Genomic DNA, 10,214 nt, shown 5'->3' with positions numbered 1-10,214 from the left:
AATGTTTAACACGCAGAGTAATTTGACTGTGCATTTTCCCTAAAATGAGTGTATAAAAGAAAAAATTTAAAAAGCATATTTTTGGAGGTAATAATTTGAGGAAAAATAGTTTTGTATCATATCTTGACCAAGTCAGAATACTCCATAAGCAGGAGAAAAAAATATAGGAAATATATATTACATATTTGTAAGAATTTCTCATAAAGCACAATGAATTTTGTAAATGAGTCAAATTGAGAACTAAGTCATACGTTAACTTGCTTAGACCATTAATTAGCTATATTGATTGAGAGTAATCAATGCCCACTGCTCCTCATTTACAATTTAACACTTTGAACTTGAATTCTGCTTGCTTACTTCTAGCTTCTAATTCAGAGAGTGCAAAACATTTCTCTGCTCTTATCCTCATTAACAGATATCTGCATTTGGGCACTTGGAAGACCACAGGGCATTATTAACACATACTTTCCCCCACTCGGTCATAATTAGGAATGTTTCACACCTTCACTCTTATGGGAGATGGTTTACTTAGTGGGCCATTATTTCATAAATAATGTCTTTGAGGTGTTTACAACTTAGAAACAATGTTTTCAGAGGCTGAAAGCCTTGAGCTGATGGCAAGACAAGCAAAAGTTTACTTCTAAATTCAGCCCTGGGTGTTATGATGCAAACCCTTGAGAAACAGTGACTCTGTCTGCTCTAAATCTTTATCTGATGAAAATCCACTTATCAAAAATGTACTTTTAATCTCTTGGGAAATTTCAGGAGTACCTTTATTAGTATGTTAATATACTTTTTTGACTAACCCAACATTAAGAAAAAATTAAGTTCATAAATTGATCTAGTAAATGTACTAGCTGAAAAAAAAAAGGTACAAGAAAAGCCGTACCTCTCTTTTAATGGTAGAAATGTCATTTTGCTTCCTTATGTTGTTCATCTCATGGATATATAGTTCTCTTTATTAAAAATTCTTTATTCATTATCACTTCACTATCGCTGATACTTGACAAGATACTGCCCTTCATCATATTGAAGGACATAAAAAGACTTACTAAAAACACAACTTTGCAAGTTAATGGTTTAAGATGATGACTCCTAATAATCTGAAGTTCCAAATAAAAACTTTTATTAAGAAATTAACATACCTAGAAATAATAAGTAGTTTCTTTTTTTCCAAATGAACACATCGTAAACGGTGTAGCTGCAATCATATTTATTTTGCCATTATTGCATAAAAGAAAGGTAAGTCTTTAATGTCAAAAGTATAGAAAAAACAAAAAACAGATATAAAAGACAATCCTTTAAATGGAATAAATTTTGTTGTTGTTGAATACCTTCAAGTCAAAACCAACTCATAGCTGACCCTCCAGTGGATTTTCAGAGGTAAATTGTCTGGGAAGAGATTGCCCACCCTTCTCCCAGAGAGCAGCTGGTGAATTCGAACCATCTGTCTTTGACATGGAGTGCTGTTTCTTATCACTAGGCCACCAGAAACTTTACGTTGTAGAAAAACTCCATTTTTATTCCTGCCTTCCCCCCACCACCACCAATTTTCCCTCTGATGGGTGAAAAATTTGCCATAGACTAGGCATGTGGTTTGAATCCAACAATTTGGGAAAAAGATGGGCAGTCTCCTCCCATATGATTTACTGCCTCTGAAAACCCACTAGAGGCTCAGCGATGGGTTGGTTCAGACTCAAAGGTATATAACAACAACAACAACAACAACATTACCAATTTCCGGATGGCATTAGGAAATTTCTGGGTTAAATTTCAAAAAGAACTAAAGTGTATAAATAGTGAGAAATAACACTAGAAACCTGTCTGCTTTCTGTTCCTTCTTGAACCCTGGCCCTCATCTGAGGATTCTGCACCTGAGCAGGCAGTGAGAGGGATGGGTGTCCACCCTTCTTGTTCATTATTGTTCTTTCCTCCTGAAAACACTAATACCACATCTCATGACATCTGATTGTATCATCTATTACACTCTTCAATAGCATTCTCCATTGACCCTAGGATCCTTTCCTCTTTCAAATTAATTTTAACGACTGTTGGCATTCTCTCTAGCACCATTATCAGAATATGCATTTAAAAAAAATACTTGTGCGGTAGGCCTTATATTAGGTGCTGTAGAAATAGTAACTCCTGCCGTGTATGAAAAGCTAGAAGGTTATTTATTGCTCCCTTTGACAAAGATGGAATTAGCCCTTGAACTTTAAAGCATGCAGCTATTTTGTGGCATTTAACTACATGTTCTTCCTTGTGAGTGTGGTGCTTCATTGAACTATCAGCTTTGTAAAATCAAAATGTCAACAATTATTCCAAAGCAAAGTTGAGAAAATAAGAGATTAGGGAAACTCCAGTACTGGAAATGGAACAGCCAGAGCACAATTCTAGAGAATGCCAGCAAATAATGTGTGACAATATTATCCAGTGGGACCCTAAATTGCTGGGTAAATTTATACTGAATAATTCATAAATATCAATAAAAGTAAACAAAGTACACTCAATGATGCTAACAAGTAGGATTTCCGTTTTTCACAGCTAAGAATACTGAGTTTAAGAAGATTAAGAAATCGGAGAAAGTCAAACTTCAGACCTAGACAAACTGAGTCCAAATCTCATGTTCCTGACCACATGCTAAACTCTTGCAATTCCTGGAAATCCTCTCCTTCCCAGCTTCCTATGACCCCCATTCCCATAATCACTACCTAGACTTGCAAATTCCAGGCCAAGAGTCTCTTATGTGAAATCTTTGAAATATTTGGAATTTTGTATGATTTTGAATTTTAGGAATGACGCTCAACCTAAAGAAAACAAAGATTCTCACCACTAGGACAATGGGCAGCATCATGACAGATGGTGAAGAGACTGAGATTGTTAACAGCTTCAGTTTGCTTGGCTCTACAAACAACACTTTTGGTACCAGCAGCCAGGAAACTAAAAGGCAAATTGCATTGAGAAAGTCTGCTGTCAGAGAACTCTCCAAAGTGCCGAAGAGCAACAATATCAATCTGGAGACTAAGGTGCACCTGATACAGGCCATGGTCTTTACAATTACTTGCTATGCATCAGAAATCTGAACAATGATTAAGGCTGATAGGAGGATAATTGATGCCTTTGAGCTGTGGTGCTGAAGAAGAGTATTGAATATACCATGGACTGCTAACGGAACACACATGTTTGTCCTGGAGAGGGTGAAACCAGGCTGCTTCTTAGAGGCAAGGATCCTGAAGCTCCATCTGACATACTTTGGACATGTTGTAAGGAGGGATCAGTCCTTGGAGAAGGTTGTCATGCTTGGGAGGTTGGAGGGACAGCGCAGGAGAGGAAACCCCTCGATGAGACTGGGTAATGGGGATGGGTGATATACCTAAGTGCATCCAGAATGCTCCTTGGAAGCAAGTGTGGCAAAACTCCATCTCACATGTTTTGGGCATTCTGCTAGGAGAAGCTATTCTTTGGAAAGGGATATCATGCTTGGAAAAGCAGAGGGTCAACGAAAGAGAGGAAGAACCTGAATGAGATGAATTGACATAGCAACTGCACAAATAGGGTTAAGTGTGTCAGAAATGATGAGGATGCCACAAGATATGAAAGGGTTCTGATGTGTTGTTCATAGAGACACTACCAATCATACTCAACTCGAGGACACCTAACAATGATGTTTGTGCTATAGTTGTAATAGACTAGTGAAATATGCTATAACACCCCACTAAAACAACTTACTATATCTGCAGCAAAATAGCCATAGTACTAAGAAATGAACACTAGATATAGTCTCATGAGAGTTCATTCGATTGTTTGTCACCAAATTAACTGCACAGGAACATCCAGTCTCTGAACTTTTAGAATTTTTAGCCGAAATCTAGCTCCATTCCAATTAGTGTACATCTGCTCAGGGGCACTTACACTTCAAGTCATTTCACTTGTTCTGGAACATCAGCTACACCTAAATTTCTGCCACTCGCGTGCTTACGTCATGACTCAGTTCTTTATCCAGCTTAAGTTCCACTGCCAATCATTATAATCTTCACTCAGAAATGAAGTAGGAAGATGAGAGAAAAAGATCATGAATTAGTTGTAATTATTTTAATACTGTCAGCTAATCATTCCCCCAGAAGATGAACGAAAGAACGTGAAAATTATCAATCAATCTCATTAATATCACATGCAAGTAAAATCCTGTTCAGGATTATTCAAAAAGCTCGAAATGTATACTGACAGATATTCAGGTTAGATTTAGTCCAAACTATCATCTTTCAGCAAGGAAAGTTGTGTCTTTTGCACAATGTAGGTTGTTGATGAGTCTTCCTCTGATTCTGATGACACATTGCTCTTTATAGAGTGTATCTTCATAAATTATTTCTTCAGCATACAGGTCCTATTTAATCTGTTTGCTGAGCAACCCCTGAAACACACTCTTGCTGATTTTAAAGCATGCAGTGTTCCCTTTTCTATTTGAACAACAGTTTTTTGGTTTTAGTATAGATTTTATATTTGCACAGTTAAATGTTCTAGGATTACCATTCTTCTCAATGTTAACTATAGTTTGTTATGATCCACACAGTCAAATGCCTTTGTAGTGTCAATAAGACATAAATAGCCATCCTTTTAGTAATCTCTGCTTTCAGCCAGGATCGATATGACATGAGGAATGATATCTTTGGTGCCATGGCCTTTTCTAAATCCTACTTGAACTTCAAGTTCCCAGTCTATGCACTGTTCTAACTACTTCTGGAGAATCTTCGGAAATATTTTACATGCATATGTCTTGAACATACCATGGACTGCCAAAAAATTAAATAAGTCTGTCTTAGAGAGTATGAAACCAAGTTTCTCCTTCGAGGCTAGGATTTACCCCCCTCCCCTAGTTTATTTACAAATTCGAACATGTTCTTTCCATTTCCCTCACCCCCACCATCAAATTGTACAACCCAATGATTCATTCCTTCCCCCTGCACATCCATATTCTTCTGCTTCCAGCCTCTCCCACCCGTCCAGGATCCTAATACTCATTCTACAATAACAGTTTTATACAAAATTTATCCTTGTGGGACTAAGTTATTTCCACTCAGTATAATACTCTCCAGTCCCTCCCAAGTTAGGTAATATAATTTACAAAGTTATAGCTCCTGCAATAGTATAGTGCTGAATAATATTCCATTGTGTGAATGTACCATAATTTCTCAATCCATTTGTTGGTGGTTGGACATTTGGGCTGTTTTGATGTTCTTGCAATGGTAAATAATGCTGCTATGAACATTGGTATACAAATCTCAGTTTGTGCCTCAGTTCTCATATTCTCAGGGTATATTCCAAGTAGTGGGATAGCTGGGTCATATGTAATTTCTATGTTCAGCTTTTTGAGGAAGCCCCAAACTGCATTCCAAAATGGTTGCACCCTTTTACAATCCCACCAACAATGTGTAAGAGTTCCTTTCTCGCCACATCCTCTTCCGGTCCTGTTAAACTTTACCACTCTTATTGGAGTGAGATGGTAGCTCATTGTGGTTTTGATTTGCATCTCTCTTATTGCCAGTAATTTAGAACATTTCTTCAGGGGGAAATGATAACCTCTTTAACAAATGGTGTGAGCAACACTGGACTTCCCCTTGCAGAAATCTGAAACAGGATCCACATCTCACACCGTACACAAAAATCAACTCAAGGTGGATCAGATACCTGGGAGTAAAGCCCAAGACCATAACGTACATAACAGACTAAATAAACAAAAAGAGAGAGACAAACTGGGATCAAGCTTAGAAGCGCTAGTCCAAGATATAAAGAGACTGCCAAATACAACCAGAAATACACAATCTGAATAGCATAAAATTGATTTATGGGAGGCTAAGATTTTAAAGCTCTGTCTCACATGCTTTGGGCATGATGCCAGGAGAGACTGGTCCTTGGAGAAGGAAATAATGCTTAGAAGGGTGGAGGGACAGTGCAGGAGAGGAAGACCCGGATGAGATGGATTTATACATTTGGTGTTGGTGTGTCTGAATTAGTGAGACTGGCTCAAGACAGGGCAGGGTTCAAAGATGCTGAACATAGGGTCACTATGGGTCACAGGCAACCTGATGGAACAACAACAACATGATATTAATGATATTTTTCTATAATTTCCATATTCTGTTGGATCACCTTTCTTGAGAAAGGGAACAAATATGGATTTGTTCCATTCAGTAGACCAGGCAGCTTTCCTTATACAGACTGAGGCGCATATCTAGGGCTGTATCAGTTAGTTGAAATATGTCATTCCATTTCCTATCAATTCTTGGGACTTTATTTTTTTGTCAAAGCTTTCAGCACAGTTTTAACTTCTTCCTTTATTACCATGAGTTCTCATTCATATGGTAAAACACCTAAAATTTTACAGTGCTGACCAAGTCTTTTTGGTATAGTGACTCTTTGTATTCCTTACATCTTCTTTTAATGCTTCTTGGATCTTGAATTATTTTTGCCATAGCATCTCTAAGCAACTTGACATTAGAGATATCATTGTTTATGTCAGTTGGATCTTGATGGAAAGCAAAGGGTACCAGAGGACATCTACTTGTGTTTTCTTGACTATGCAAAGGCATTTGACTATGTGGGTCATAACAAATTGAGGCTAACATTGAGAATAATGGGAATCCCAGAACACTTAAATGTGCTCACAGAAAACCTATAAGTTGAGCAAAAGTCGGTTGTCCAAATAGAGCAAGGGGACACTGTATGGTTTACAATCAAGAAACATGTACAGCAGGGCTGTATTCTTTCCCAAGGCCTGTTCAACCTCCATGCTAAGCAAATCATAAAGTCTGCAATCAAGTACCTCTCCGAAGTGCTAAAGAGCAAGGATGCTAATTTAAAGACTAAAGTGTGCCTGATCCAAGGCATAGTCTTTTCAATTACTTCCTATGTATCTGCTAGTTGAACAATTAATAAAGATGACAGAAGAAGAATTTGTGTCTTTGAGTTGTGAAGAAGAGTGCTAACTATCCAATGGACTGCTGAGAGAACAAACATATGTATTAGGGAAGATGCAGCCAGAGTACTCCTTGGAGGGAAAAATGGTATTACTTTCACACATTTGGGGCATGTTGTTATGAGGATCAAGTTCTTAGAAAAGGACATTGTGCATGGAAAGAGGGTCGGCAAAGGAGGTAAACACACTCAACAAGATAGATTAAGACAGTGATGGCAGAAATGGGCTCAAGTATGTCAGAAGTGATGTGGATAGGCTAAGGTTCCGAAGAGGACACAGAGCATAAGACAGAGTTCAGATACACTATTCATAGGTTGCTATGAGTCAGGATGGCTATGAGTCATGGTTGACTCACTGGTACCTAACAATAATAACACTAGTTAATCAGGATTCTAACAGAAAAATTAGTGGTTCAAATTCAAGAGAAAGATGAAACATTCTACTTCTGTTAAGATTTATGATTTCAGAAATCTGATGTAGGGTCACAATGAATCAAAATCAATTCAACTGAAGTTGATTAATAGTTGCTCAGGTCTTACCAGAATCCAAGGCCTTTTCTGCTCAGCTAGTAAGGTGGCTAATGTTATTTGCATTTTACAAATGAGAACTTTGAAGTTGAGAGAGTTGTCCAAGATCACATGGCCAAGATGTACTCCCAGAACCTTGAATCAAGCCCTTTGAATCATGCTATTCTCTTAAACTTTATTATCTTTACTTTTTTGAAGAAGGAATCACTCCTAATCACAAGATAAAATATTTGGGAGTAAATATAACTAGAAGCACAAAGGATCTATTCAAGGAAAATTGCAAAACATTACTATAAGAAACAAAAAGAGACCTGGAGAAGTGAAAGAATATCCCTTGCTCATGGATAGGAAGACTCAATGTTGTGAAAATGGCAATATTACCAAAGGCAATTTACACGTTCAATGCAATCCTAATACTTTAACGAGATGGAAAAGGCAATCTTCAGCTTCATTTGGAATGGAAAGAAGCTCTGAATAAGCAAAGCACTCCTTAAAAATAGAAAAAAGGTAGGAGGCATCTCGCTCCCAGATTTCAAATCCTACTACACTACCGTGGTAGTTAAGACAGCATGGTACTGGTATAATGACAGACACACTGATCAATGGAATAGAACAGAGAACCCAGAAATCAGACCATCTATCTATGGTAAACTGATTTTTGACAAGGAGATGGAATGAGTTAAGTGAGGAAAGGACAGCTTTTTTAACAAATGGTGCTGGCAAAATTGGAAAACTATCTGCAGAAAAATTAAGATCCACACCTCACTCCATATACAAAAACCAACTCAAGGTGAAGCATGGACCTAGGACTAAAACCAAGGACTATAAACTTTGTTCAAGAAAAGCTTAGAAGAACTTTAATAGTCCTAATCCACAACATAAAAAGTCTTCCAAGTATTCTGAAAAATTTACAACCAGGAGAAGATAAAATAGATGAATGGGACCTTTTAAGAATCAAATCCCTATGTGCATCCAAAAACTCCAACAGAGTATAAAGGGAAGCCACAGACTGGGAAAAAGTGTTTGGGAGTGACATGTCAGATAAGGGACTTGTATCTAGAATTTATAAAGTACTTGGACACCACAACAAGATCAAGGTAAATAATCCAATAGAAAAATGGGCACAGGATTTGAACAGGCATTCACCAAAGAAGACATTCAGATGGACAACAAGCACATGAAGAAATGTTCAAAATCCCTAGCCCTGAGAGAGACGCAAATCAAGAAAACTATGACTATCATCTCACCCGAGTGACAATAGCAAAATTTAACAGAACAGCAAGCAACAAAGGCTGGCGAGGTTGTGGAGAGACTGGAACCCTTATACACTGTTGGTGGGAGTGTAAAATGGTGCGCTTTCTCAAAAAGTTGCAAATAGAGATACCATTGGACCCAGCAATTCCACTACTGGGAATATACCCTGAAGAGACCATAAACGACATCCAAGAAGATATATGCACACCCATGTTTATCGTGGCTTTGCTCACAATAACAAGGATTTGGAAACAGCTTAAGTACCCATCAACAAACGAATGGATAGAGAAGCTGTGGTATATTCACACAATGGAATTCTATGCTGCATTGAAAAACAAAGAACTCATGCAATCATGCAGTATTATTCAAAACGAGTGACCCTGGATGAAGGACATTAGGCTGAGTGAAATATCTGTCACAAAAGGACTAATATTATATGGTGTTCCTGTAGTAGAATGAGGCTGACATCGGGGTGGGGGTAAGACTGAGAAAACCTCAATAAATTATGTTTACTGCATTGAAGCGGATGAGGGAGAAAATAGTTTAAAAGTAATTTATTTTAGGGCATTATGATTATCATAAGAGTCCGGAATGAGGGTTGCAGAGTGGAGTATACTTGGGGTGGAGGATGTGGTGTGCGGGGGCAGGGGAGGGGAGGGGATTATGTGCCAATGAAGGAAATTTTCTTTTACTTTTCAAAGAGCAAGCTGGGGGTGGGGAGTTGGGCGGGGAGAAAAGTGCAACAGTGATTGAATGGAAATCCAAAATCTTTGTAAATGTTCATTAAAATAAAATAAAAATTGCCTATCACAGACTGTGAAGATTGGCGTTCTAAGATGTTTGGTCATGCTCAGTAATAATCAGATGTCATTTATTTTGTCAAGAAATAAAAACCTTTAAAAAAATGTTTTTAAAAAAAACAAGTCATCAAAGAATAGAGAATTTTACATCCAATTGCCCTACAGTAGTAGTTTTCCTTTCCAGCAGGTACATTCCACATTGATTCTGTGATAGCTTCTCTTGCCTATGTTGACATTCTGGTAGAAGTATCTATGGAATTTTCCAGCAAAGCCAAAGAAAAGTGCATAGATTTTTTTTTTAATTGGCCTGCAATTATAATTAATTTTCTTTTATTTGAAAAATGTGAAGCCTTGGGCAAATTCTTAAGCTCTCTAACCTTTACTTGGTTTCAAAATTGTCTACAATTAGTGTGGATGACTCCTATCATCTATGTAAGATTAGAAGAAGCAATCATTATTTGCCATTTTCTTTCAAAGTGCTGAATTAGTTATCTTTTCTTTATTATTTTGGTTTTCATTTCTTGATCTTTTGCTCCAATTTCTACTCTTTACTCATTATACAGATATGTAATATCTATATAATTATATAGATATCAAATTATATATATCATTTTTATATAAAATTTATATAAAAATAATTTTATATATAATTTATATATA

The sequence above is a fragment of the Elephantulus edwardii genome, unplaced genomic scaffold (genome assembly GCF_000299155.1).
Source record: "Elephantulus edwardii isolate Elephantulus edwardi_28Jun2011 unplaced genomic scaffold, EleEdw1.0 scaffold00039, whole genome shotgun sequence".
Lineage (NCBI taxonomy): Eukaryota > Metazoa > Chordata > Mammalia > Macroscelidea > Macroscelididae > Elephantulus > Elephantulus edwardii.
Note: the sequence above shows the minus strand (reverse complement) of the source record.